Source organism: Ambystoma mexicanum, chromosome 6p (genome assembly GCF_040938575.1).
Source record: "Ambystoma mexicanum isolate Mex_15411 chromosome 6p, UKY_AmexF1_1, whole genome shotgun sequence".
Lineage (NCBI taxonomy): Eukaryota > Metazoa > Chordata > Amphibia > Caudata > Ambystomatidae > Ambystoma > Ambystoma mexicanum.
In genome coordinates, this window is record NC_090935.1 from 1,534,208,548 (window position 1) to 1,534,235,972 (window position 27,425).

At 44.2% G+C, this 27,425-nt stretch overlaps 1 protein-coding gene across 2 annotated transcripts in view; it reads right to left on the reverse strand.

Annotated features, from left to right (window-relative positions):
• Positions 1 to 27,425, reverse strand: part of RNF170 (ring finger protein 170) — an 878,020-nt gene that overhangs the window by 52,551 nt on the left and 798,044 nt on the right. The gene's annotated exons all lie outside the window — the stretch shown is intronic.

Genomic DNA, 27,425 nt, shown 5'->3' on the forward strand with positions numbered 1-27,425 from the left:
GTCTTCGGAACAACAAGAGGCATTCACAGCCTTGAAAACCGCCTTCACGACTGCTCCTGTGCTCCAGCACCCAAACGAGGAACACCAGTTTGTAATCGAAGCGGATGCTTCTTCTTATGCCTTAGGTGCAGTGCTATCCCAGATCAGTCCAGCTATTGGCAACCTCCACCCAGTAGCCTATCATTCCCGTAAATTCACTTCCACAGAAACCCATTACACTGTCACCTAGAAGGAGCTGTTGGCCGTAAAAGACGCATTCCAGACCTGGAGACACCACCTGTTGGGAGCTAAGCACCAGACCACAGTTTATACCAACCATCGTAACCTCCAGGATCTTGCAGCTCTGAAATGCGTGAACAGTCGACAGGTCCGTTGGCATCTTTTCTTCTCTTCGTACGATTTTGTCATTCGGCATCGTCCTGGTATTACCCATGGCAAAGCCGTTGCCTTATCCCGTCTGCCAGGTGGGGTATCGCTTCCCGTTTTTCCCAAGACTATACTCGAAAAGAAGCATGTGATATGTCTATGTACGCCTCCTGCATGGATGTTATCGGACATCCGACAGTGGGTTTCCGTTCATCACGAGCAAGCACGCAAGTGGGGCCCGGTCTTTCATGACGGTTTGCCTTTTGTACAGGGTAAACTGTACCTACCAACACATGATATCCGCATACGCGCTTTTGAATGGTCACATGACACCCCCTTTAATGGACATCCGGGCCAAAAATGCACATTCGCTTTACTCCAACGCTGGTGCTGATGCTCCGTATGTGCCCAATGTAAAACCCGAAAGGGACGTCCCGTAGGCCTACTGCAACCATTGCCTCAACCTCTTAGACCCTGGCACACCATAACTATGGACTTTGTCACAGATATGCCACGAATATAGGGGTACGACACTATATGGGTGGTGGTGGACTCCTTCACTAAGATGGCACGCTTCATCCCTTGTTCTGGCATCCCTTCTGCTCCCACACTAGCTAACCTGTTTTTTCGTTCTGTTATTTGTCTCCTTGGTCTCCCATTCATCATAATAACGGACCGGGGATCCCAGTTTACTTCCAAATTCTGGCGAGCACTCACAGTCCTGCTAGGCATAGACGCTCCCGGTTCTCTGCATACCACCCGGAGACCGTCGGCCAAACGGAATGCGTCAATCAGACGCTGGAACAATACCTCTGTTGTCTGTCACTTCAACACCAACAGATCTGGGTCAAGCTGTTACATCTAGCCGAGTTTGCCTACAACAATGCCCCTCATGCCTCCATGGGCTTTTCACCATTCGATGTACTCTATGGCCAGCATCCACGGGTTCTGGCCTCTCCGGAGCTGCCTGCTTCGCAGACACCTGCAGCAAACGCTTGTCTCAGGGATTTGATGGCTATCCAGGGTCAAACCATCACCCATCTCCGTGGAGCACAGGCTGTTACGAGACTTGCAGCTGTCCGGAAACACTCCCCGGCTCCACCCTATGCAGTTGGAGACAGGGTCTGGGTATCCACCAGACACCTTCGTATCCCTGGTTGTAGGAAATTACTTCCCCATTTTGTTGGTCCTTAGAAGATAACAAGGGTAATTAATCCTGTCGTCTAACGCCTGTCCTTGCCCATCACTTGGCGGGTCCACCCTGTCTTCGACACCTCACTCCTGGAGCTTTGTCCTGTAGCCACTCGAATCTTTCTTACCCCCTGCGCCCATCCTACAGGCCTCCTCGGACGAGTTTGAGGTCAACAAGATCCTTGGATTGCGTGTCGTCAGAGGTCGCCTGTACTACCTTGTTGATTGGGTGGGCCTTGGTCCCGAGGAGAGATCCTGGGAGCCTGCTACTAACGTCCATGCCCCGGTCCTGGTGTCCCGTTTCCACCGGTGTCATTGGGGGGAGGGGGTTCTGGCATGACACCACCGATCCGACAGCACACAGCCCTGCACTCACCTGAGCAACACGCCAAAGCCAAGCACGCAGCACTAATCTCTTTTCAGGAGAAGCAAGCACGTTTCAACAAGCAGAGCCATGGCACACGATCGGCTCGTTGTTTCCCATCGCTACAAAGGCGAGTTCCTTGGCGGCTCTGCCTGCGCTGGTGGTTGTCATGGCGATGGGACAGCAGCCAGCAGGCTCAGAGACCCGCTCATGTGATGCGGGTCCGCTCACGTGATGTTCCCGTGCCGGAGCGGACCCGCCCACGCAGATGTGCCCCCATGGCAACCGTTCAAAAGAATGAGTAGCAAAGCATAGAGTGCATCTCAGCTGTAGTTATCTGTGGCAAGTGGCGTTTCTGAGATTATAAATTCATAAACCTTTTGACCTCGGCTATTGGATTATCGGATCTTCTCTGCTTCAACCCTCGGCAACGGCGCCCCATATTTACCTGATTTCACAGACTTCCGACCTTGGCTTGCTTCCACGGACTTCTTGTGCTTACCCTCGGATACATTGTTTTTTCAACTCATTGACTTACAAGGTTTTTTCCTACTTCTGCATAGTCCACAGGCATACAAACTCTGTGCTTGTAACCACGCGCCCTTCTTGTCCTACTGGGACTATATCTCGCTTCTTGTTGCCTACTACTCCTCGGTGGCCCCTACCACACCCTCAAGATCATTTCCTGGAACACCATGGTGACACCCCGATAGTGCCTCCAGGAACCCACTTCATTCGATACCCTCTTCCACGTCAGCGCCACACTATCTCTGGGGAGATCAGGCACGCACCCGCGAGGGGGACTAGGACAACAATCCCCCAGGTATACGTTCTCCAAGCAGCCCATGGGGAGGTGGCTTGTCTCTGCATCTCTTTGTCTACTACAATTCATATTGATTCACATTTACTTAACCCATTTGCACTGCTTGTTTCCATTGCAGCTACCCGGGATCCCGGTGCTCCTCTGGCTGTCACCTGTGACCCCAATAACTGGTCAGTGATTCTGTCTTATCTCTCTGACTGGTGCTTGGGGGCAGAGGTATTCATAGTCAGCATGAACTTTGTTCCTGACACAAGGGGTATTCTCATGCGACGTCCAGTCACCAACTCATGAGGGGTCAGGTGGTTAACTGAAACATGCTGGTTTCTCAATGAAAATAAACCAAAGGGCAGACAATGCAGCCACCCCTTTTACAGAGTGATTTTTATTTTAGCTATCCTTTTTTTGAGAAGTCCGTTTAATCTCTAACAGCTACCATTGGCCTGTGGGTGATAAGCAGACGAAAACTTGTGTTTCATGCCTAATAGGTGGACTATCTGTTTGAATAACTAATTTACAAAATGTGGTCCATTATAAGAACGCAGGACTTTGCACACAGCACATTTAGGAAATACTTCACGTACAAGATACTTGGCAGCACATGCGGCATCGGGGTGTGTGTGTGCATGGACCTGCCTCAATCCATCTGGCAAACTACCACTAACAAGTACCTATATCAGTTGCATATTTGCAACATATCCACATAATCTACGGAGATGCTGAAAAGGACAATTAGGCCTTCGGATTGCTCCGCTCACTGTTCTTAAAGTGTGTCCTACTGTGAACTAATGACATACAATGCATTTCACAATAAACTGTGCCACGTGTTCTAATACATTTGGTGAGACCCAATCTTCAGCAATCGTGTTGGCAAGACTCTCTCTTAGTGTGTGCGCTGGGGCCAGAGTCATAACTGGCTTTCCAGTACTGTCTTGTCTCCATATAGCCTCAGTGGGGGATAAAGAACACCCCTGTTTTTATCCAGATTTCTTGTTCATCTTGTGAGGCTCATCCTTGCAGTTCAATTAATTGTACAATGGATAACATATTAAACCTTTCTTTCATCATCATCTTCATGCACCGCCCTGACAATTGTTTGCACTCTCTACTTAAAAATCAGAAAGGTTTGTGAAATACACTGCCCTTTTGGCTTAAACGTTGTTACCACAAGAAATCAAATCTGGACTTTTAGTATGGGCTGCATGCTTCACGACTACGATGGACAATGGACGCTTTAATACTTTAATCAGCCTGTCCAATAGTGCCACATGTTGCACTAGTGAGCCATCTGCACGGAGGAAACCCCTCCTTTTCCAAACGTGACAATCCTGCGTGTATGATGGACATCACATAAGCAGAGTCAGAGTACACTGTAACTTCATCATCCTCATATCTCTAGAGTGCAACGATAAGCGCCACTAATACTACAGCCTGGGTTGAACCATGCAAAGGCAATCTCACACTTGTCACTACTTTGAATTCACCACTATGGTTCAGCTTCACTACTGCTGCTCCTGTAGGTCTTTCTCTTGTCGTTTGGTCAACTTTTGAAGAACCACCAATAAATAGAACTCCCCCACTCTCCTAGAGCATTTTCTCTTACATGGGGAATGTCATCATAGAACTCAGTATAGGTTGTGCAATCATGTGCATAATCCTCTTTCCCTACTACCTCTGCTGGAAATGTCACTGGATTCACTATTCTACATCTAGCAATTTTAATCACTGGATTCTGAATAATTACCTCATATCCTGATGCTCTTTATGTAGTCAATGAACTTTTAGGTTTCTCTAAAATGGCAAATAGGGAGTGCTCGACAAATAACACCATTGAGTACCCCATTGTAATACTTGCAGCCTTTTCAATCGCAAACGCGGCAGCAGCTAAAGCTTGTTTGAAAGGATACTGTCCTTTCATTACTGGATCTAAAATCCCACTGTAATAAGCTAATGATTTGTGGCCATGTTCTAAAGTTTTTTTCTGTGTAAGGACTGCTGTCATTACCTCCCCGTTTGAATGTGATAACAAATAAAACTCTTCGTTATAGTCTGGAATTCCTGACATAGGGGCTGTGCAAATTGCCCTTTTTAATCCTTCAAATCCCTCAGTCAAATATATGTGCTGTAATCAAAAACCCAGATGCTACAGTAGTTGCACAGCCCTAGACATTGTTGCATTTCCCTTACTGTCTCTGGTTTAGGAGTATTCCGAATTGCCTCTGCTCTCTCTTGGGTGTTACTTTTCTCCCATATTGAGAAATTAACTCTCCTATAAATAGGACCTCTTACTGACAATATTGTAGCTTCTCTTTATCTACCTTATATCCTTTCTCTCCTAGTATGGTCATAAGTTGGATGCATCTTTATTCTGTCTTGCTGCACTGTAATATGTCATCTATGTTCTAATTATTGCACTCTCAAGCTGTACATTACTGTGAGGAAGGCATGGTATCAATAGTAGGCATAGACACAATGGATACAAGTTTCAAAAACCTTTATTTATACTTTTGATTGGGACGTTAGAAGTCCTAAGTGGCCCTAACTCTAAAATGAGAGTAATCTCGACCATTAAAAAATAACAAACACGTCCAAGTAAGTCTGGTCAAAATAAAAAGGCCTATACTAAAAAAACCTAACCTTGCCCCCCTTCTTAGACTAACAAATGTGTTAAGGGAATACAAAATGAAAACAATGTCTCAAAAAGAAAGGTCAGAATAGCTTCAGCACCAGCTCCCTTCCCCAGGTTCAACCTCACGGGGTCTAGAGAGTTTCTCAAAACACAAAGGATGGCTGGAGTGCACAATTTTGTCAGTCTTGCACACTTTGCCTTACTGGTACAATTGAACAGTTCACTCTTAGGCTTTCAACTTCTGGTAGCACAACCTCTGCTTCAGGCTTTGCCCGCCTCACCATCAATACTCAGTTCATTTATTCTCAATGTCTCACAGTTTTGTACAGGCTTCCCTCTGCTGGGCTCAAGCCTGTCTTTGTTTCACTTTACCACACCATGTCTCACAGTTCTAAACAGGTGTCCCTCTGCCAGGCTCAAGCCTGTCTTGCTTTTGTGGGGGTTCCCGTCCCCATGTTTTCATCTCATATATTTTTCACTTTTGAAGGCTTTTGAGGCTGCAAGGAATATACGTAGACCTCTGCATGACCATTTCAACTTCTCTTTCAACAATCCTTCAATTTGTAATTTTCTCTGGTAGCACCAATGTCTCTTGGTACTTGCAGTTCTAGTCTCTCACTTGCCTTCTTGGCCTTTCTCCACAGTTCTTATAGTTTACTTTTGCCCTCTTGGCACATTTCACTGCTCACTTTTTCCCCTGCTGGCATAGTTCAAATATAATTCAAATATCACTTTCTTCTTATTCAACGTTATTTCCTTATTGCAGTTTCCTTTGACCTCTGCTTGTGATATCTTTCAAATTCCATAAACATTTCACAGAGACTTTCTAATGTGTGACTTTCTCTTGCAGGACCACTCTGCTACTTTGTATCCTTGTCTTTTAACAATTGTTCTCTTCATTTGCGTTTTATCGGTACACGCACAACGTTCAAATTACAGTCACTTACCCTTTAACATCAACCATACTTTCCTTCCCACGATAACTCACACGCTATGTTAATTGGATTACTTTCATCTCTTTTCTACAGCTCAAGGCCGTTACCAATGCCTCTTCTGCTCTTCCCCAACTCCGCCATTCATCCGCAAGGGTCACGGGTCGCTTTCTGGCAACTTGAAGGTTTCCTTCAGGCTTTTCGAACACTCATGGCCTCCCGAAAGCATGGAAATCTTGCCTGGCTTTCCCTTGATCTGTTCCACTGCTGTTCAGCCCGTGGGCCTTCCACCTTCCACAGCCTTGTTCGCAACAGCCTCAGAAGAGCTTTTCCTTCTCGTACCCAGCTTCGCTCAAAGTGTGCTTGTGTGTGCCACCTTTTATCTTCACAGGGAGTGCTAATAAGTGGCAGGTGTACACTGTTGGAGTTAAATGCCTGACTCTGCCTGGCCTCATTACAGGGACAGAACACAAGGCCAATATAACCGTTTCTTTGTTCTTGTTGTCTTCTTACGATATCTCATGCATCCCCACCCGCCAGTCTTCTGGCGCCTGGAAACATATGTGTACAGGCGCCATACAAATGTCCAATACAATAAAATAAAATGACAATGATGTACAATAGTCAACTGTATTTCTGGCCAAGGTTTTGCTTTCATCCCCACCTGTTTCTTAATCTGCTGTTGCACTGGCTCGGGCAGTCCCTGACATAAAAAGTGGTAAAATAATGCCACTGTTTCATCCCACGTATCTCTCATCGCGAGCTGCCAACGTTCTTGAGTCTCTTGAATAAAGACAACAGAATCTTCATCCTCATCTATTTTCCTTGTCATAATCACACCCATGTCTGATGAGTCTGGGTACTGTACTCTACGCGCTCTCCATATATCTGCTCTACAGTTGTTAAATGGTGCTCCATCATGTGTCGTGTTTTGTGCGGTTACACTTGCATATCCTGCTTGTCTCTAAATGTCATCAGCTCTCTCTCCTAAAATGGCTCCTAATAGGCCTTTTATATCACCCACTGCTACCGTCATTCACGCAGACATTCTTTCCAACTCATAAATTAATTTTCCTGCACCCGCTAACATACTATGCAATTTACATTTCAGATTGTCGTTATCCATTTGTGGCCATGGTATGTATTGCGGTCGTACTCCCCCTTTCTCTGATATTGGGAATTGCGTATACACTTGCCAATAATCATACCCATCCACACTTCTCGTTTTCCATGGGGTGCTAGTTTCACCACTCTGTATTCATCCTGGTAGTGACCTTAATCTGCTCACATATGATGGGTATATAACCCCTGCACTGCACATTCGTGCTGGCGGTCATTCAGAATATAGTGTCGGTTCAAGTGATTTTTCTTTAGGATCTTCTAAGTCTGACCCCTTTTTCTATGCTCAGACCTATCGAAAAACCACATGCACCCTCTCTCTATGCCTTCTCGTTTTGTTCCCGAGACTTCATCTGACATCATTATACCGCAGCTTGTATGACTATTGTCTCTTTCCTTGTCATAAAGATCCAACCCACTTAAGGACAGCGCTCTATGCTCGTCTGCCATATGTCATCCAATCCTGTTCCTTCTGTAAAGATCATTCAATGTTCTCTTTATTTTTATAACCATCCTTATCCCTCATTTGCCTATATAGATCCCTGATCCTTTTCCCTATACCTATACCGATATATTGCTAGTCAGCCCATGTCTGTATTATAACTATTCCCCTGCAGCTCCCTACGGGACTGCTGTCCACCCCTCTCTCTTCTTCCCATCTTACTCATGCTTCAACTGGCACCTTGCATCTGTTAACAAGAATATCTCTTCTACCTCTAGCCTTCTTTGCAACCTGCAGACTTTCATTCTCTGGGCTTCTACTTCATTGTGTTTCTTCTCCTCTATTCTCTCTTTCCCTTTCTTTTGTTCCTCATACCTTCTTAGCTCTTCCTTTTGCTTCCTCCGTTTTCCTTCTCTTTATATGCTCTTTCCTTTTCCTTCTCTTCCAGTTCTTCTCTCCATCTTCCCTCTAACACCATCAATGCCCTTTCCCTCTAACTTGAGCAATAGCTGTCCAGCCATTCATTCGTTTTTTGCAGTGTGATCCCTTCCTTGAATCTGTACTTCCCCTCTTTTTGACTCTTAGCTTCCTTCTCTATTTCTATCCGTCTACTTTTGCGTTCATCACACGCTTTGTATTCATAGCGTGCTGATATAGTGTTTCGTTCCTTACTCTTATTTTCTTCCATACTAACTTCACTATTATATACGGGAGGTGCGTATGTTGGATTAACATACCTCACCATAGCCTTTAATTCATTTAGAGGATAGATTACCGGTTTATCTTCCGTTGTGCTAGCATGTTTAGGAGGAGAAAGAGGAGCTAAGGGCGTTACGTCCTTCTCTTTATGCTGATTGAGCATCCATTCCTTCTCAGGCGGGTGATGTTCCTCACTTTGATACATCTTCCATAGGTCTAAAATAGCTAACCTTGTTTGTAGCTTATTTCCCTTATATGTAGCATGCAAATATGTTGTCATGTGATGCAGTACTGTTTTTGATAATGAGCCTTCTTGAGGCCACGTCATAAGTGTTTTATTAGTCGTGCCCTTCACCCACTCAGCGCGATACTTCCTAATTTTAGGTGTGTCCTGGTAATGTCCTGCATAGATGTAAAAGGAGAGTGTCCACAATGATGGCAAGTCGATTTCGACTGTAAATACTTACTGGGTTCTTAAATCGCGTACAATACAGAAAACCGATTTGGGCAAGCACCATCAATCACCGCCCATTGCCAAAGTAACCAATATTTTAACCAATTTTAAAATCTGTATAATATTGTTTCTCTTTATTGCTTTGATAAATAATTCTATCAATTCTTGCCGGCCCTATGATTGCCACTGCAAGAACCTTTAATTAATTTACTCTCTTTTCTCAACTTTTACCCTTCTCACTCAGATTGACTATATCGTTTGATCTAAAAGCCTGACAATCAGCTATTTGTATTAATATCGTTTTATATTTCTTAGTTTATACACAATAAATGTTTCACACTGACGTATTTTTAATCCCAAATAAATGTGCACTTTACTTTTTCTGTGATCACTTTCCTTTACTTTTCTTTTAGTAAATGTATCTCATCTCAATATTTACCCCATTTAAGAGTGTAACACGCACTCTTCATATTGGCACTTGCCTCAGGAATCCCTAGCATATACTATGCTTGTAGAGTTAATGCGTGTTCTTCTGCTCCCTTGGAACCAGAATTAGAGGTATCTCTTTATGTCTTTAAATACAAATCCTGTTATCATATATGTACATTTCTACTATAGCCCCTCCCCTTTATTTGCCACCTTCAATGTTCTACTTAAATCCGTTGCTCCGCTCGAGTCCCTCTGCATCGACTCTTCCCCAATCGACAGTTCGCCTTCAGTCCGTGGGTCACCTGCAGGGACTGGACAGGAATTTCTTCAAAGGGGCACCTGCCTACCGATCCTTTCAACACGTGTGTATTGCGCACCTTTCTCCAAAGGAAGCTCCACGATCTTCTGGCTAATGGAGAAAGTCGTCAATTGTCAGAGATTCTAGATCTGGGCCCAGATAACTGGATCACAACCATCCGCACTGCTACCAAAATGTGCAGTAGCAGCTTTGGGCATTTCTCATATGCAGAATGGAATTACCATAATGAATGATCTCGGACCCAAATAATCAGACATACTCAAATAATATGCAAAGTACTACTTTATTGTCAGCTCAAATAAAGTAGGGAAATCTGGTGACCATACAAATGGCAGCTCACTCACTCTCAGTTACACAAATACTTTATACTTCGTTGTGCATCCGCTATGACGTCATCCTACGTGGAAAACAACAAAACCTATCGAAGGGAGACATTGGTTAGGGGGAACATATATACCTATAGTATGTATACGTGTTTATAACCTTAAAAAAAATGCAAAATCAATTTGCAGCCCCTTATCTGGTAGGCACGCCTTGAACTCTCTAAATTCATAATATACTGATTATAGCAAAATTATAGCAGCAGATTGGCTTCTGCAACATTGTATAGCTTTGGACATTCAGCTTGTAAGCTAAACGAAACCCAGGTGTGGGGAAAACCGTCAGACCACTGCCCATTTTGGTCAATTACCCTACCACCTCTCATCAGTTAGACCCTAAGCCAAGACTTCCTCTTTGAAGTTGACCTTGCTGGCTGTTTTCTCCTCTGGGACTTTTAAGGGAGTAAGGGTACACAGTTATCTCTGACTGGAGCTTAATGAGTAGACCTTGTCTTCTGGTCTTGCACCACGCGTTAATAAACTAGGAATTTGTCAATGTTGTCCTTATTAAATGCTATTTTATTTCATTATGCTGGGTGCTATAACTCCCCTTGGCCTCTGGTGACTTGGTCGCTCCATTGTACATACGTTTTTGTATCCTTGATTGTTCAATACTTGGCACTTGAAAATGTTTTCACTTCTGCTTATTCTAAGAGAAATGTGGCCTTTGTTCATAGCTTATCCTGGTTAACTCCCTTTGTACTTTCCAATTATGTGTCATCCCTAGTCTCAACCAAACAGATATGTGTTGTTCCTCGCACAAAGCGGTTTCTGCAGCATCTTTCAGCTCTGCAGCCTTGGGTTGTCTCCGAGGTAGTTTTAACATGATGTGACGTCCATATTTCCATCATGGCCACTTTCCTTAAGTTATAGCTTCTACTGCAGCAAGCTTCGATATATCGTATCTACCTTGCATTTCTGCATACATACATTGGCTTAGTTTCACCTAACTCGCCTTCTCAGCATATATGATTTCTTCATCTCTGCCTACTCAATTACATTGTTACTTCAATTACACCTTCATCCTTGAAGTATTTTCATATTGTTTCTGTGCGTCCACGTGCCTTCTCCTTATGATGTCACTTTACTCGTCAGTTTGTACTTACATCTCTTCTATGTCCAATGGTGTATGCTGACATCTTTCCACTACATCAGTGCAAGGGTACATTCGATAAGGTTGTCTGAGTGCATAACGTCTCTCTTATCTTCACTGTGGTATTAGGATGATAACTGGTGCTATGTACAGAGTCTTCCTGCTATTTTTCCAGCATGACGAAGGGGAGGGGGCAGGCACTAGAGATGACATCATCTGCTTCTCTACAAGGGCAAAACAGGCCAAACCCTAAATCATTCTTACCTGACTTTTGGTGGTGGAACCTGGGATAAGTATCCTTTACTCGGCCTATACTAGTGTATTGGATTGACTCGAGTACTTACCTGAACTTTTATCTAACTTGGGAACTTTTATTAAACTTAACCAATGGCACTGCTATTTCTCTAAGAACTTACCTGAAGAAGGATATGCCTTGGAACTGGTTACATTTTGGCCCAAGAAGTCCTCAAACCATCTTAGGGTTGGACTTCATAAGTACTAGGGAAGTTGTTTTGTGTTGATTTTAAAGAGCACTGCCTATTCTATGCATCTGAATACTCACCTGTGTTGCACTGTTAATTGATTCATATGCAATTATAATTTTCCCTTGATTCTTCATTATGGGGGAACCAGCTTGCAAATCACTGTCTGGACTGGAATCGATGGGCCAGGGCCAAATACTTTGCACTAGTGGAGTGGGGACTAGTTCCTCAATCTATTGCTTTAACCTCTTCAGGGAGAGGTACAAACTCTCAGAAGGCGAAACAGCATGTTTTGGAAGACTGCAGAATCTATTACAGGAGAGGAAAGAAATGCTCTGGTCCATCATGGGGAAGGAGGCTTCGATTGATTTTTTGGTGAGTCACAATGTCTTTAGGGCCCGAGATTTGGAATACCTTCTCCCTTGCAATGTTCCCTGGGGAACTGAACATTTTTTTAAAAGCCTGGTCGGCAGATCTGGGCCAGGATTCAACTGATGAGCAATGGGCCAGGGAATTGTGTGGGGGTTTTTTAGGCAAAGGTTGACTTGGCACAGACTTCTTACTGAAAGAAAAATGCCAGAGCTGGCTTCTGAAGTCGGCAAGTGCTGGGGTTGTAACATGTCAAAGGGCACTTTGTACCATATGCTGTGGTGCTGTTCAAAGGTAGAGGGGGTTGGGCAGGATATTTTTAGGCAGGGTTGATCTTGGTGCTGCGGAAACAGCTCTCCCAAATGCCAGTGAGCATGATCCTTTTTCTGGAGAAAGGACTGACAAAACAAACCTGTGGTTTACAACATTGGCTGTCAAGGTAGCCACTATGCACTCTTGGAGGTGTGAAAAATCACAAAATCTGAGAGAGGAGGAAGTATTGGAAAATATACTGCAACTAGCGAAGATATTAGAAGAGGTTTGAAAGAGCCGATCGTGTGGAAAACTATTTGGTATTGTGGTCACATTTTGCCGACATAGACCTGCACGATCCAAACTGTCCTCTTGGTAATGTTATCTGTGCCACCCCGCCCCCAAGCCCCTCCTCTCCAATCCCCAACTCACTTTCTGTAGCGTGTTGCTCTTGCTCCCTTATTTACTGTTTTCTCATGATCGGTACATATGTATACTTTCGGATTAGGTTCATTGGGTATTGTTCTATTGAGAAACCGAATTACCAACAAATACGGAATGAATAGAGTGGCACAGGGTTACTAAGAAATGTGCTTGATGGTGTGTAATGCATGTTTTTGTAGTTAGTCAAACACCTGTTAATTTGGAATTGTGTATCATGTTTTTTGTTAAAATCAATTAAATTGATGTAAAAAAAAATGGAAAACATGAGGGATATCCAGAATTCAAATGTGTTTAGACAGTCCTGCAAGTCAATAGTTTCAATCCGAAGATTGTTGATTAACAAAAGGATCAGCCACCAGCTGGGTACCTGACTACAACAAACATGGGCAATAAGAACACCATTTATTAAAGATCCTTGAGAACATCCAGCAGGTCTTGGGTTATAGCCCCTACAGTATTCCTTTCAGGCAACCCAGGCAGGTCCTTTTTTTGCAATGCTATGGTATGTTATGCTACATTATACCCCTTTATATGCAAACTGACTTTTTAGAAGTTTCAAAAAAAGCTGAAACTCACTATTACACATTGAGCACAAGTTCAACTCTCCCCAATATCCAGCTCATCAAGTTGTTCCCTACTTCCTTGCGGGTTCCTCTAAACTGCCATTCACACACACCCATGCAAATAAGTCAGCTGGGCAGCGTGAGCGTTACACAAAATAAAATACATTACTTTGGTTAGTTGTATGAAGGCCAAGCTGCACCAAGTTCTCTGAATATTACTTATTGTGGTGGATCTAAAAGAAAAACAGTTTAACTATTATTTTAAGTTATTGGTTTTGGCAGATTTGGTGGTGCTTTACAACCACCTAGTGGCAGGAACCTTGCTACAGAAAATGGTGAATAGGGAAAGGGCTTTCAGAGCAAAATATTTAATTGACATGGCAACTGGCAATGATGTGGGCATATTGTGATTACTGTGTCCTGTCAGTCACCTTGCCATCTTCTGCCAGCCTGTCTCAGTGCAGGCAAGGATAAACAAACAAAAACTGCGAAGTCCTGTAATTAATGGAGTTTTAGTCACATGATCTAGCCCTAGTCCAACACCCTAGCCCCTGGTGCCACCTCCTTGTCTCTGTTCCCCCTTTGTAGGCTCTCCCGTTAGTCGCTCATGCAAACTTTGGCTTCCCAGCTATTTTGGAATACAACTCCCATCAGACCATGCCTGAAGCGTCAATGGTGAGATATCATGGTTGGGAGTCGTAGTTCTAAACAGCTCAAGAGCACACGTTGCAAATTCCTGTTATGGTCTCTCATTCAAGTTCCTTGCCCATGACCTGTGTCTTAATTGCACTCTTCCCTGTCATAGTCTCTCTATTCCCAGTGGTAGTCTATCTCCTAGTCTCGCTCCCCAGTCCTAGTCTCCGCTCTCTTGTCCCAGCCCCCTTTATAGTATCCCACCATAAGCCTAGTTGCTCATGGCATTTCCTTGCCCCTAGTCCCAGTCCCTCACCCCAGTGCCTCGTCATAGTTGATAGTCCGAGTCCCTAATCTCAGTTCCTTGTCTAAGTCCCTGGCCATGTGTCCTTGTTCTTAGCCCCGCAACCTAGTACCTGAGCAATATCACTGTTAGCACCAGCGATTTGAAAATGAAAAAGAAAACTTAATTTCGACATCTGCAACACTGCTCCTCTTGACTGCAATTGGTTTTCTGTGTTGATTATACTGACTCAAACATCACGGAAAATGCTTCTTTTTGTAAGCATTTGGGCAAAACATACCGTAATTTAGCCCAACTGAAGCAGCCCCCTAAAAATCTACTCTGACCAGTTTATGCTCATAGTCCTATACGCTTTTTGGTTTTTCCTATCTGGGAACGCGTACTCAAGCATTTTGTTCAGAAATGATTGCCGCCTTTTTACTGTTCCTGAACCCTGTCCCCAGTGACCCCCATAGTTCCAAGGTGTTGTTTTGCAATATGGGAGACTACAAAACGTAAAATAATAATAACGTTTTACAGAGCGGTAGTTAAGATGAGCATTGTTTTTTAATATACTTAGCTCAAATGCTGATACATATTGGCTATTTCCAGAGCCAGATATCTCTATTAAAAATGCAGAAACTATACCCGGCATTTTACAAGAGTGTTTCATAGGAGTCAGTAACCAAGATATTCCAGTACAGCTAGCTAATAAAGGAAAATAATCCTGAACCCTTTCCCAAGTGCTGCTAGCACAATGCCATTAATTCTGTAAAGGAAGTGCTTTATTGCCCACAACTGGTAAGTTAGCACAACCTACCCATTGCAGTTGTTTCTGTAAGAGGGTGAAAATGCACCTCACATTTCCCAAAGAATTTAAAGCCTCATCCAGTAAACGAATGCTTACCCACCAGCTATTATTCACAAACCCAATAAATTAACCAAACAATGAATTAATATATGCACTGGCGGCTAGTGAATTTTTAAAGTGGTGGGGCGTAAATATTCATCCCTGACATGGCCGAGCGACCAAGCGTAGCGAGGCAGCCCACACCACGCATGTTTGGGGTGGTTTTCCCCCCAGCCCTCCAACAATATTTTTTTAAATAATGGGTTAAAATGGTGCATTTTAGAGCACACCTTTTAGAAAAATGAGGTAAAAAGCCAAACAGTTTGCAATTGGGTTTTGTTTGAAAAAATGCAATAGATGTCAGTCACCAACAGTGCATAGGAGCATTTCTCCAACACATTTTCATGAGGCCTTTTGTCACAATATGGGCCAGTATAAAACATTTTCACACTGGCCGTGCGCATACATTTCCATCCTGAATTCAACATTATACCCTATTATTCCTGTAAAAGAACATACTCATGTTTGCTTTGTGCATAATGCCAGTAATGATATAAGGAAACATATCCATGTTTGTTCTGCAAATATATGGCCGTATCCCCACATAAGAACATACTCCGGTTGGCTTTACATTTGCATGCCAAAGTAGGAAAACATGCCCAAACTGGCTGCACTAAAATGCCAGTCGAGCTACATAATCAAGGTGGTTATGGGGGTATGCCAGGCACTGGGGGACCAGGGTGGCAGGGATGGTATTTTTTACTGGACATCTATCATATATATCCAGTAAGAAAATACCATACCTGTCCCCTGGGCCTCACAGCGCCAAACACACACACACACATACATACACACACATTATGTGTGTATACAAGATGCTGGGGGATCAGAGGGTAGGTATGGTATTTTTACTAGACATCTATCATAGATTTACAGAATAAAAAAAAAGCATCCCTGTCCCCTCGGCCCCACAGCATCACAGATGAAGAGCTGATTTTGGATGGCGGGAGGGGGTTTGTGCAACAAAGGTATTCTTAAAATGCTTTTGTTGTACAAACCTCCTACCCCCACTCGCCAAAATCATCTCAGACCAGCACAAACACACACACTTACACACCACACACACAGCAAGCATACACACCACACACACAGCAAGCACTCGCTGTCTCATTCACAGTCACGAGCACCCATCATGAATTCACTCATAACACATGCATACACACATTTAAATAATAAACATACAAACACACACATTTACACAACATACACACAACATACACACAGCCAGCCCTCTTTCATTCACACAAGCATCCATCATGCACTCACTCATAACACAAGCATACACACATCCATACACATATTTAAATACTAGATAACCATACAAACACACACATTTACACAACATACAAGCAGAAAGCACTCTCATTCACACCAGCATCTATCATCATACACCTAACACAAGCATGCACGCATCCATACACAATTTACATTTTTAAAAATGAACATAAACAAACTTATCTTCTGCAGTGGGTCCGGAGGTTCCAGTGCTCCAGCCCCCTGCAAGCATGAACAGGAGTCCATAGACTCCCCACTCCAGACTGCTCTGTCTGTATGTGCGAGGAGGCAGGGGAGCGCCTTCTTGCACATACAGACGTGCAGTTCCCCAGCCAGCATTTCCTATGAGACACGCAAGGCTGGGGAAGCAAACGCCCCCAGCCTTGCATGGCTCATTGAGCTCGCACGGCTGGGGAAATGTAACTGTGAAAGGAAAAAAGCACCCCCTCAGCTGAAAATAAACTGCTGCTGGAGTGCTCGTATTTTACTGGGCTGGTTCCTCCATAATGGGCGAGAGGGGGCCAAGAACCAGTGAGTCATGCCCCACGCTCATTATAGACGAGCCGCCACTGAATATATGCACTGCTGGGTAAAGTTACTTTCTTCAGCAGAATTTGTCATAATAATTACAGACATACCAAGAGATTTTCGAGTTCCAATTGTACAAGATGTCCCACAAAACATCTTGTAATACTCCCAAATGCCAAGCAGACTGGTGTGAACTGCACTGTACTATCAGGCCAGAGACTAAGTGTAGTTATTGTGACAGGGTCAGGGTCTTCACCCTGTCAAGGGGGAAAAGGGTTTGATCCTTCTCAGTCTAAAGCAAGAGGCTTTCTAAAATTGAACTCAAAACAAGCCCTGCCACATGTATGCGAAGTGGAAGTTGTGGGGTCACTGGTCCCCAAAAAATGCCCCCCTTTTGCCAATAATGACAACACTGATGCCACTCATATGCGTTCAATGCCTCTCGATACAGTCGCTCACCACAGCTCTCTTTTTGTCTTTCAAGAACTACACCTCCCATAATGCAACAAGCAGCCAGGAAAACCCAGACTGGAAGCAAACACCCGAAAGTCACGAAATGCAACATTGCCTGCCAATTGCGAGATGGCAATACTACCAAACTGCATCCAACACATCAGAAAAGCAGACTACTCACACTCTAAGCAGAAGCTCAAACTTTCAGCCTACAGCATAGCAGAGAAACCCCAAACTGCTTATAAAACTGTGCTGGAAAGGGGTGGGGGGGTTTAGAAGGGGTTTTAAAGCCTAGCAGCTGTGTAGCCCTCCTCCTGGGGAAAAGGCAGGCACTGATTGGTGCAGGAAATCAGTTTAGCACTGCAACCAATGGGGGGTGAGAATGTTCCTGCATACAGAGTCCTGCACTATAAAGCAGACAGTAGCAGAGCATAGTGTGGGTTGTATGGGTGAGGTTGCAGCTGGAGTTGGAGAAAGATCAAAGAACCAGGTGGAGCAAGGATGGCAGAGCAGCGTGTTGGAGAGGCGAATTTTGAGCAGGTGAGGTATTTGAAAGAGTAGTATCAGTGGTGTGTAGTGTAATGTATTTCAGTTCAGGAAGTGGGGAGAGGGGGTTTAGGAGTTGGGAGTGAGAAAGACTGAACATAGCGTGGGAGATAGTCGTTAGTGTGAGATGGAGTGAGTGTTAGCATAGGGAGGGTGTAGAAGTGGGGTGTAAAGAGTAGGATGTATTAGGGAAGGGACTGAGAATAGTGTGTGTGGGAATTGTGAAGGGGTGAGCAGGGCACCATATCCCTGAGTTTCTTGTATTGCGAAGGGGTGAGCAGAGCACCATATCAATGAGTTTCTTGAATAGCGATGGGGTGAGCAGGACAATATATCCCTGAGTTTCTTGTATTGTGAAAGGGTGATGAGGGAACCATATCCCTGAGTTTTTGTGGAGAATAGGGAAGGGTGAGCAGGGCACCATATCCCTGAGTTATGTGAATAGTTGTGATAGGAGGAGAGCACGAACACTTGTAGCGTAGAGAGTTGTGGTGAAGAGAAGGTTGGTGGAGTTGGTAGGACGGAGAAGAGTAGTAAAGCGAGGGGGGATAAGATCAGGAGGCACACATACAGCACCCTCTAGAATGAACATCTGTAGTAGTGTAGAAATAGGGAGGAGGTCCCTGAGGGAGACAGATAGCCAACATCTCAGGAACACCCCCTTATAGCAGTGAACAGATAGACGGGGTTACCGATCTGTAGAAACGAACTTGGGCTACTGACGCATGCCTCTCTTCTGCAATCTTAATGAAACTTTAAAAAAACCACAACACAGCTCTACTGTGTGTGATCAAAATAAAAACCCTTGAAATAGGAGCATGACTTTGTGAGTCATTCAAACCATCTGTTACATTATCTCTCCAACATCTTGCCATTAGAGACTCTAACAACCGGAAAACATGCTTCTTGATGCCATAATAAACCCAGTATCCTGTACATTAAAGTTACCATCAACCAACAAGAAATGTTGTGTACTGTAGTAAGTTTTATGAATTATTCTATGTAACCAACTCATGTATTCTTCAGTTAATTGTAATGTTTAGAAATATTAATACAAATTATTTAACATAAACCAGTTACCATCAACCTTGAAAGTGCATTCAGTGTTTGACACATCCCTCTTGAAACCAGACTTCTCTACAACCAACTGCCCAAATTGGTGTGCAACGGGCCATTTTAAGGATTTGGAGCCCTGGAGCACAGACAACTTTGCCCTTCTCCCCTGAAGCAAATACACTGAAGAGACTCATGAATCTGTAGTTGCACCCTGTCTCAGCCTCCCCTTTGTGAAAATCACAACCCATAGCTTAATATGCTGCCCTGGCAGTATTTGAAATAAGCATGGAGTGTTCCCTTACCCCCTTTCATCTGCCCTGGATTGGGAATACGAGTCAATTCATGACCACATTAGCTGCTTACATTGGGGGTACTTGTGTCCAAGCAAATGAACCATTATAACAACAGAAGCTAAAAGGAAGGTATACAGGCTGTAGTGCAGAATGCAGGACACAGGTCCGCAGCTGTATGGAAAGGTCCCAGCATCGACACAGAATTCAGATAAAACATCATGAGCAAGGTACATATGCAAGAGATTATGTTTTGATGTGTAAATTAGGAGTTAAGAATCCACAAGGAACCAACACGTCCCTTGGTGATGGACAGAGAACGGGAGCCATGATAGAGGTATACATGCACTAGCACAAATGCAGGAACATTATTAGAAGCTAGTTAAAACGAATATCTAGACTTATCATAGATGCAGGGTACAGATAGGAAGACTCACAGAATGTACATGTGTTCAAGGATGGACACAGGCGGCGAACTGGAAGCAACTAGGAAGGTACACATGCTATATTACAGATATTTGTGCATTATGTAGTCAGTCACTGGAAACACTGAATCGTTTTCTCTTATTTTTGTCCAAAATTGAGATTGTGAGCTGCTTACTTGAAACCCATTCTAAGAATTGGGGTGCTCTAACAATAATCCATGCTCTGACCTTTTTAAAATCTACTGAAATTCAGGTGGTAGTTAACATGGTGGTTAGGTTTATCCATAGAGCGTTGCTGCTCAGGCAGCGCTTCTCAAATGGTAACACTGATCCATCAGTGTGATTATCTTCATCAGCTGAATGAACCTCGCTCTTACTCTCGTGCAGTCTTCACATGCTCAGCAATGTAAATGAGGACACTACACATCCCCCTTCCTTATATAACAACTGTCCCAATTGTCTATTTTACATAGTCTGAAAGGTATCTTGGTTTCCTGTAGTTTCTTCCACATCTGGACCCCTTCCTGGCTTCTTCTTCTTCTTCCTGACGATTATCTGAACGACTAGCCAAGGAAGACACACTACTATACAATCTGCTTCTCATATCTTCATTATCTCTGTTGTCTCACTCACTTCATTTCTCTCTCTATTCATCACCTCAATCACTTCATCAGCATTATCCTCCAAACACTCATCTCCTAGAATCATCACCCTCTTGTTGTTCCACACTCTGCCATCTTGGGTCTTTACAGCATGCGCAAATGCCTCTACCACCCTGACTGGTTTGGACCAATGACAACCATCTTGTCTCAGGGGTACTGGAAGATTTATTCTCACCCAACTACCCACTTGGGGATGAGACCTTCTCCTGAAACTCTTTCTGTCGTGTAGTCTCTTATTACTCAACTGTCTCTGCTCAACACTCTCTCTCACTCCATCCAGGTTGACTCCATTCCCCGCTACAGCACTCATCCATCCTGGAAACAGCTTGCTATTAGCTTTCCTGGCCCTGCTCAGCTCAAAGGGAGAAACACCCGTGGAACTGTGAGGAGTGAATCTGTGAGCTATCAGTGTTTCTTTAACCACATCTTTCCACTCTCTCCCATTGGCCCACGCTAACTTTATGGCGTCCTTTATCACTCCGTTAAATCGTTCCACAATACCGTTGGTTTGTGGATGGTAAATAGCACACAATCTATGATTGATAGCTCTATCACTCAAATACTTTTCCATTTCTTTATATTTAAACTGGCGACCATTGTCCGTGAGTACTTCTTGCGGATACCCTTCTCTTTCACACAATTCTTCCATGAACTTTATTACCTTTCGTGTGGTAACCTGGGGCAAGTAAGTGATTTCAACCCATCTGGTTAACATGTCAATGATCACTAAACAAAAAGTAGAACAACCACTACTCCAAACTCGCCCAATCACATCCAAAGCTATTTTACTCCACGAACTTTCAGGAATATCTCTCATCACCATCAGATAACTAACACCCATGCATACTTTGTCACTTCTGGAGCTAAGGATACATTCTTTGATTTGATCTTCAATCTGGCGATCACATCCAGGCCACCAATAGGTATTCCTGATTCTTCTCTTGGTTTTTACGATACCTTGGTGACCTCGTGACCCATCTGCATTATCTTCTCCCTGAGTTTAGTAGGGGGTATTATCTTATCACCCTTCATGAGATAACCACTTTGTAGGTATAGGTCCTCTCGCACATCCCAAAATGCCTTGACTTCAGTGCGAATCAACTCATTCTTCCTCCACCTTCCTTCCTTGACATTTTCCACTACTTGTATTAATATCTCATCTTTCTCCATCTCATCATTCCACTCCTGTTCCGATATGGCCTGGTTTGATATTACACAAACCGCTTCTTGTTCTTCAGAGTCATCTTCGTCATTGTCTAAGCCTCTCAGGCGCGACAGACAATCTGCAGTGACATTTTTTGACCCAGGAATATGTACAACCTTGAAACTAAACTCTTGTAACCTAGAGACCCATCTCCTGATTCTACTCGACACCTTATCAAGGCCTTTGGTACTGAACATTTCTACTAGCGGTTTGTGGTCCGTGTGGATACTGAATTGTACTCCCCAGACAAAGCTTCTGAACTTCTCCGTGGCCCATTTTATTGCTAAAGCCTCCTTTTCAATCGTAGCATAGTTCTTTTCAGCTCCTTTTAAAAGTCTTGACGCAAAAGCAATCACTTGTTCCCTTCCATTATGATATTGCGATAATGATGCACCAAGACCAACTTCACTTGCATCAGTCGTTATTATGGTCTTCCTGCCTCTAACAAAGCTTTGAAGTGCTGGGGCTCTAGCTAAAGCCTCTTTAATGAAATGGAATTCTTTCTCACTTCTCTTGTTCCACACACATTTCTTGTTCATTTTGAGTAGATTCCTCAATTCAATTGTATGGTCAGAATAGTTTTCTATGAACTTGGCATAGTACTCTGCCATGCCAAGAAAGGTTCTGAGTTGATCTTTATTATTCGGCACAACCATAGATTTGATGGAGTCAGCTAAGTCCTTCTTTGGTTTGATCCCTTCTCCAGAAATTATGTGTCCTAAGTATTCAATTTCCCTCCTGTCGATTTTGCATTTGGTTTTGCTTAGCACCATTCCCGCATGGTATAATCTCTGTAGTACTTTATTCAATCTCACATTATGCTCATTCTGATCGTTGGCGAAACGAATACATCATCTTGGAAGAATAATACGCCTTCCATATCTCCAAGAATTCTCTGCATAACTCTCTGAAAGGCTGAAGCCGCCGATATCAGACCAAAAGGCATCCTTCGAAATTGGTATAACCCTTCTGGTGTAATGAAAGCCGTCAGGCATTTGGAATCATCATGGAGTTTGATTTGGTGATAAGCCGCCGTGAGATCCAAGGTGGAAAAGACTTTCGCAGGCCCCAGAGTAGATATCAGTTCCTGAATATTGGGCAATGGGTGTCTGTCAGGAATCACGCACTTGTTCAACTCCCTCATATCGACACACAATCTCACTTTACCTGTGGCTTTTCTTACTATGACCATTGGTGAAACCCACTCTGCAGCATCAATCCTCTCTATAATGCCTTGCTTTTCCAATTTGAGCAATTCTTCTTTGACTTCCATCTTGAGTGCCAACGGTACATTCCTGAGTTTCTGGGCTATGGGTTTCGAACCCGACTTGAGTAATATGCAATGTGAAAACCCTTTCAAACATCCAATCACATCTTCTCTGAATATTTCATCTTTAATTTTCTGGATATTCTCCATGCGAGTCCCTTCAACTAGATAGACCGCGTCATCTGCATTCGGATCCGATCGCACTCTCAGCATTTTCTGATGGGTCCAACTTAGTAATGCCGTCTCTCCTCTCTTTGAGACATATATGCGACCACATGCCTGTCTGCCTTTGAATTCTGATGTGGCTATAAACCATCCAATTAGCTCTATTCTGGCTCCTCCATAAGCTTTAGGCTTCACATCTACTTCATGTAGATATTCTGGACCACATGTCCTCCACATTTCCTGTGGTATAAGTGTGTATTTGGCTCCTGAATCCACCATCATAGTGACCGGACAACCATTCACAGTAATTTTTGTTCTGGGGCTCTCGATATGTGTGTCTTCATCTGAAACCATGAACACACATTCCTCTCCATCATCGTCATTTCCAATCCAGTTCAAGGTGTGATCTTCATTCTGGGTGCTCCTGCAACATTTGGCCATGTGTCCTTCACCTCCACATCTCCTACAGATTATCTTAAGGGCTGGACATTCCTTGTTGTTCGCCCAATGATTAGGGCTGCCACATCTGTAACACACTCTCTGTCGTGTTCTCCCTCTTCCACTCTGAGGAATCTGACTCTTGTACTGGTGCTCTTCTCCCGACATGGGTATCCTGGTTGACTCGAATCTATCCCTCCTTCTGACCTCTAGTCTATCAGGTCTTCTCACCATCGTCTGTTTCCTATTAACTTCCGGATTGCCCGAGTTCCTGCGTTGCGAATTGCTGTCATTTGCCGTTGTCCCATTGCGGTACAGTGCTGACTTCTTCTTTCTGCCGCTCTTTATCACTCCTATTTCTTCATCTTGATCAGACAGCACCGCACTGATGGAAGGTTTGATTGACATGACCTTCACCCTGTTCTCCATGTTCGATACACATGTTTCAGTGTGTTCCACTTCTTTGGCCAGTCTTAGAACTGTATCAAGTATGGGATCGTCTTCAGACCATATCCTCTCCCTGACCTTACTGCTCCTACATTCAAGCATGAATTGGTCTCTGATGCGTTCATCAAGCTGTTGATTGAATTTGCAATTTCGGGCTAATTTACTTAAAGCCGTGACATATTGTTCCACAGTCTCATCTTTCTCCTGTAACCGCTTGCCGAATTTATATCTTTCAAGAATGGTACTCATTTTCTTATCATAGCGTTTATTGAGCTTAGCAATATCAATTTCGTATTCGTTCATGTCCCCTATCTCATCATCTACTAAGTCTGGGAGATCTTCGAACTTCTCCTGCCCAGCCGGACGCAAGCAATGTAATAATAATTATTTCTTTCTTTGGGTACTGTAATTTGCTCCACACACAACATGAGCATAATGCTCAAATGCCTTCAGCCAGCGTTTCCATGGGAGAAGGGGTTCTCCTATCTCTGGTAAGAACATGTGAGGAGGCTGAACCCCTTGCAATGCCATTTTATTTAATCAAGATATGTGGTTGTTGATGGAAATGAAATACACAGACAGAGAACTGTGAAGAGGAAGAACAGTGAGAGTATGAGGATTACAGTATTATATTCCCTGAGTAAATGTAATCTGTGTTTCACTGAAGATTTCTTGCAACAATGGATTCCACAGAATGAGGACTGTGAAGAGGATGAACAGTGAGGGTTATGAAGATCACAGTATTGTTCCCTGAGTAAGCGTCTTCTGTGTTCCACCGAAGATTTTTTGTAATTATTTAATTATATTCCACAGACTGAGGACTGTGAAGAAGATGAACAGTGAGAGTGATGAGGATCACGTATTGTTCCCTGAGTAAGTGTTGCCGTGTTTCACCGAAGATTCTTTGAAATCATTTAATTATATTCGTGTGAGATGACATTCGCCTGTCCGTCCGGGTGTAGACTGCGAGGATAGCGTCTCGCTAGCAAGCATGCGTCCCCTCCCGCTCTTTGCTTTGGTGCTCCGCTTATTTTTCTTTTCTCGGTTGGGCACTGGCAATCCTAACAAGGGGAGAGCCAGTGATGTCACGTGGGCTTGCCTCCTCCTATCGACACCAACAGGCTGAAACGAGGGTGGAGTTTTCCCTCAAGTGATAAGTGATTGCAGGGTGAAGACGTCAGCACCCATCACAAATGATGGATTTACGGCCGTCCGGAACAAAACGGGAGGCCGGGTGGAACGTAACAGCTGTTCCTACCTTGACCGCGGCCGGAGATCCTTCTCAACGGCCGCAAAGGATCTTGTTTACCTCGTTGCCACTGGAGTAAAGGGGCTACAATTGTCACGGCCGTAGGCCGTTGGCGATTGTGGAAGGGATGGAGGTAGGGCCGCCATTAGACCGCTCCACCACCTTTTCTCTACGTGCGATTAGCGGTCTAGTGTTTCTTCAAGATGGCCGCCCGCCGCTTCCTATTTACTTCTAGCGGCGGTGCGGCTCGGCGCGTTGCAACATTAGTATTTTCACTGTTGCGCTGCGCTCGTATACTTCCCTGTTTTTCTCCTCCATTCATCGCTTGGTATTCTCCATTGTATTTTCCCTCCTGGTCTCCCCCCCCTGCTTTCTCTTTCTTCTTTTGCCTCTTTTTTATGTTTTTCTTTAGCTACAATTAAATACTTACAGGGGGCTTACTTCGCCCTTCCATTATCCTCCCCTCCAGAGCTCCCCTTTGGTATTTATATATATTTTTTCCTCCGTAAATATTTTTCTTCCTGGTATCCTCCGCACTTGGGCTGTTTTTGGAACCCTTCAGTGCCTTTCATCCGGACCTTCGTGCCAGTCTCATCACCTCCTTGGACACTTCGGGGGCAGCTCTTCAGCAACATCCAGCATACCTGCCAGGGTTTTTTTCTGCTACGGCTTTTTCCCCTTGTTGGCTGTCACGGAGAGGGGTCACGGTGAGCCCCAGTCTCGGGGTCACGGTGGCTTCTTTCCGAGGCAGACCATATCTGCACGAGAAGAAAAAGCCTACTTCCCAAAGGCCCCAGAGAAGGAAGTTGGAGCTACCCATGTCACCAGGTGAGGAGGTGGAGGTGGAGGAAGGGTCGGGGGAACTATTCTATTCCAACCTTGAAGACAATAGTACCGCAAGTCAACCATCCAGCATTGACAGTTTGCAACGCCAAGAAGTAGTCATGGCCACCCCACAGCAGCTGCAAGAGCTGATAACCGCCGTTCAAAACCTCAATGCTGAGGTCCAAGCCCTAAAGACTGACAATGCAGCACTCCAACAAAGAGTTGCCGCCAGGGAACAACAGGCTCTGGATTTACCCCCTTTGCCCTTGGTATCAGGCAAGTTCGATGGCTCGGGATACAAGGTGAATGAATTCCTGGACGCCTGCAACATCCACTTCAAGTTCAGACCGAATACATTTTCAACCGACCAGACTAAAGTGGGATTTATGATCACCCACATGACGGGGAATGCCCTGTCTTGGGCAACCCCATTGGTGTCCCGTGACGATCCAGTCCTACAGGATTACGCCGCTTTCAAGGAGCTGGTACGTCAGACTTTTCTCCGAACTGAGAGCGCACATGTGGCCAGTGAAGACCTTCTGGATGTACGTCAGGGAAATTCGGATTTACTTACATACATATCTACTTTCAAGAAGTTGGCAGCCGAGGCCGGCTGGCCCGAAATGGTACAATATACCATATTCTGAAGGGGACTTCGAGAGGAATTAAAGGATGAACTTGCCAGAACCACTTGGCCCAATACTTTTATGGATCTCCTTACTGCTGTCCAGAGAATTGATTTTAGACTCCTGGAACGAAAGAATGAAAAGAAGAAGACCAGAAGTACGACACCATACCCTGAATCACGTCCTTCCACCTCCTCATCCGCAACAAGAGCCGCCGAGGAAGAACCTATGCAGATAGGAACCACTAGAGCACCTTTACCTGCTGAAGAAAAAAAGAGGAGACGAGATGGGAACCTATGTTTATACTGTGGATCTGCAACCCACCTCCTGCGAGATTGTCCAGATGTGCCCCCTTGGAGGTCGGGAAACGAACGCCCTCGATAGTTGGTAGGACGGACTATCGAGGGGCTTATGCTTGTTCCTATGCCAACCTCTCAGTAACCTCTTCTCATGTGACGGATGATGTTCGTCTTATGGTTATAGCCATTAAGATTCACTTCCGTAAAAAGGAAGTGGACACTCAAGCACTACTTGATTGTGGTGCAGCCGGAAATTTTCTAGATACTGTATGGGCTGATAAGGTGGGCCTTCTCCGTGTAGCGGAAAAAGAAGATCAAAAGGTGGAAGGAGTTGATGGTACCCCTCTAAGCTCTGGCCTTATTACTCACACCACTGAAGAAGTCGTCGTAACCATCCAACAACATACCAAAAAGGTTTCCTTTGACATTATTCGTGCTGCCCATTTTCCGGTTATTCTGGGGATAGGATGGCTCCGTAAACATAACCCCATCGTGGA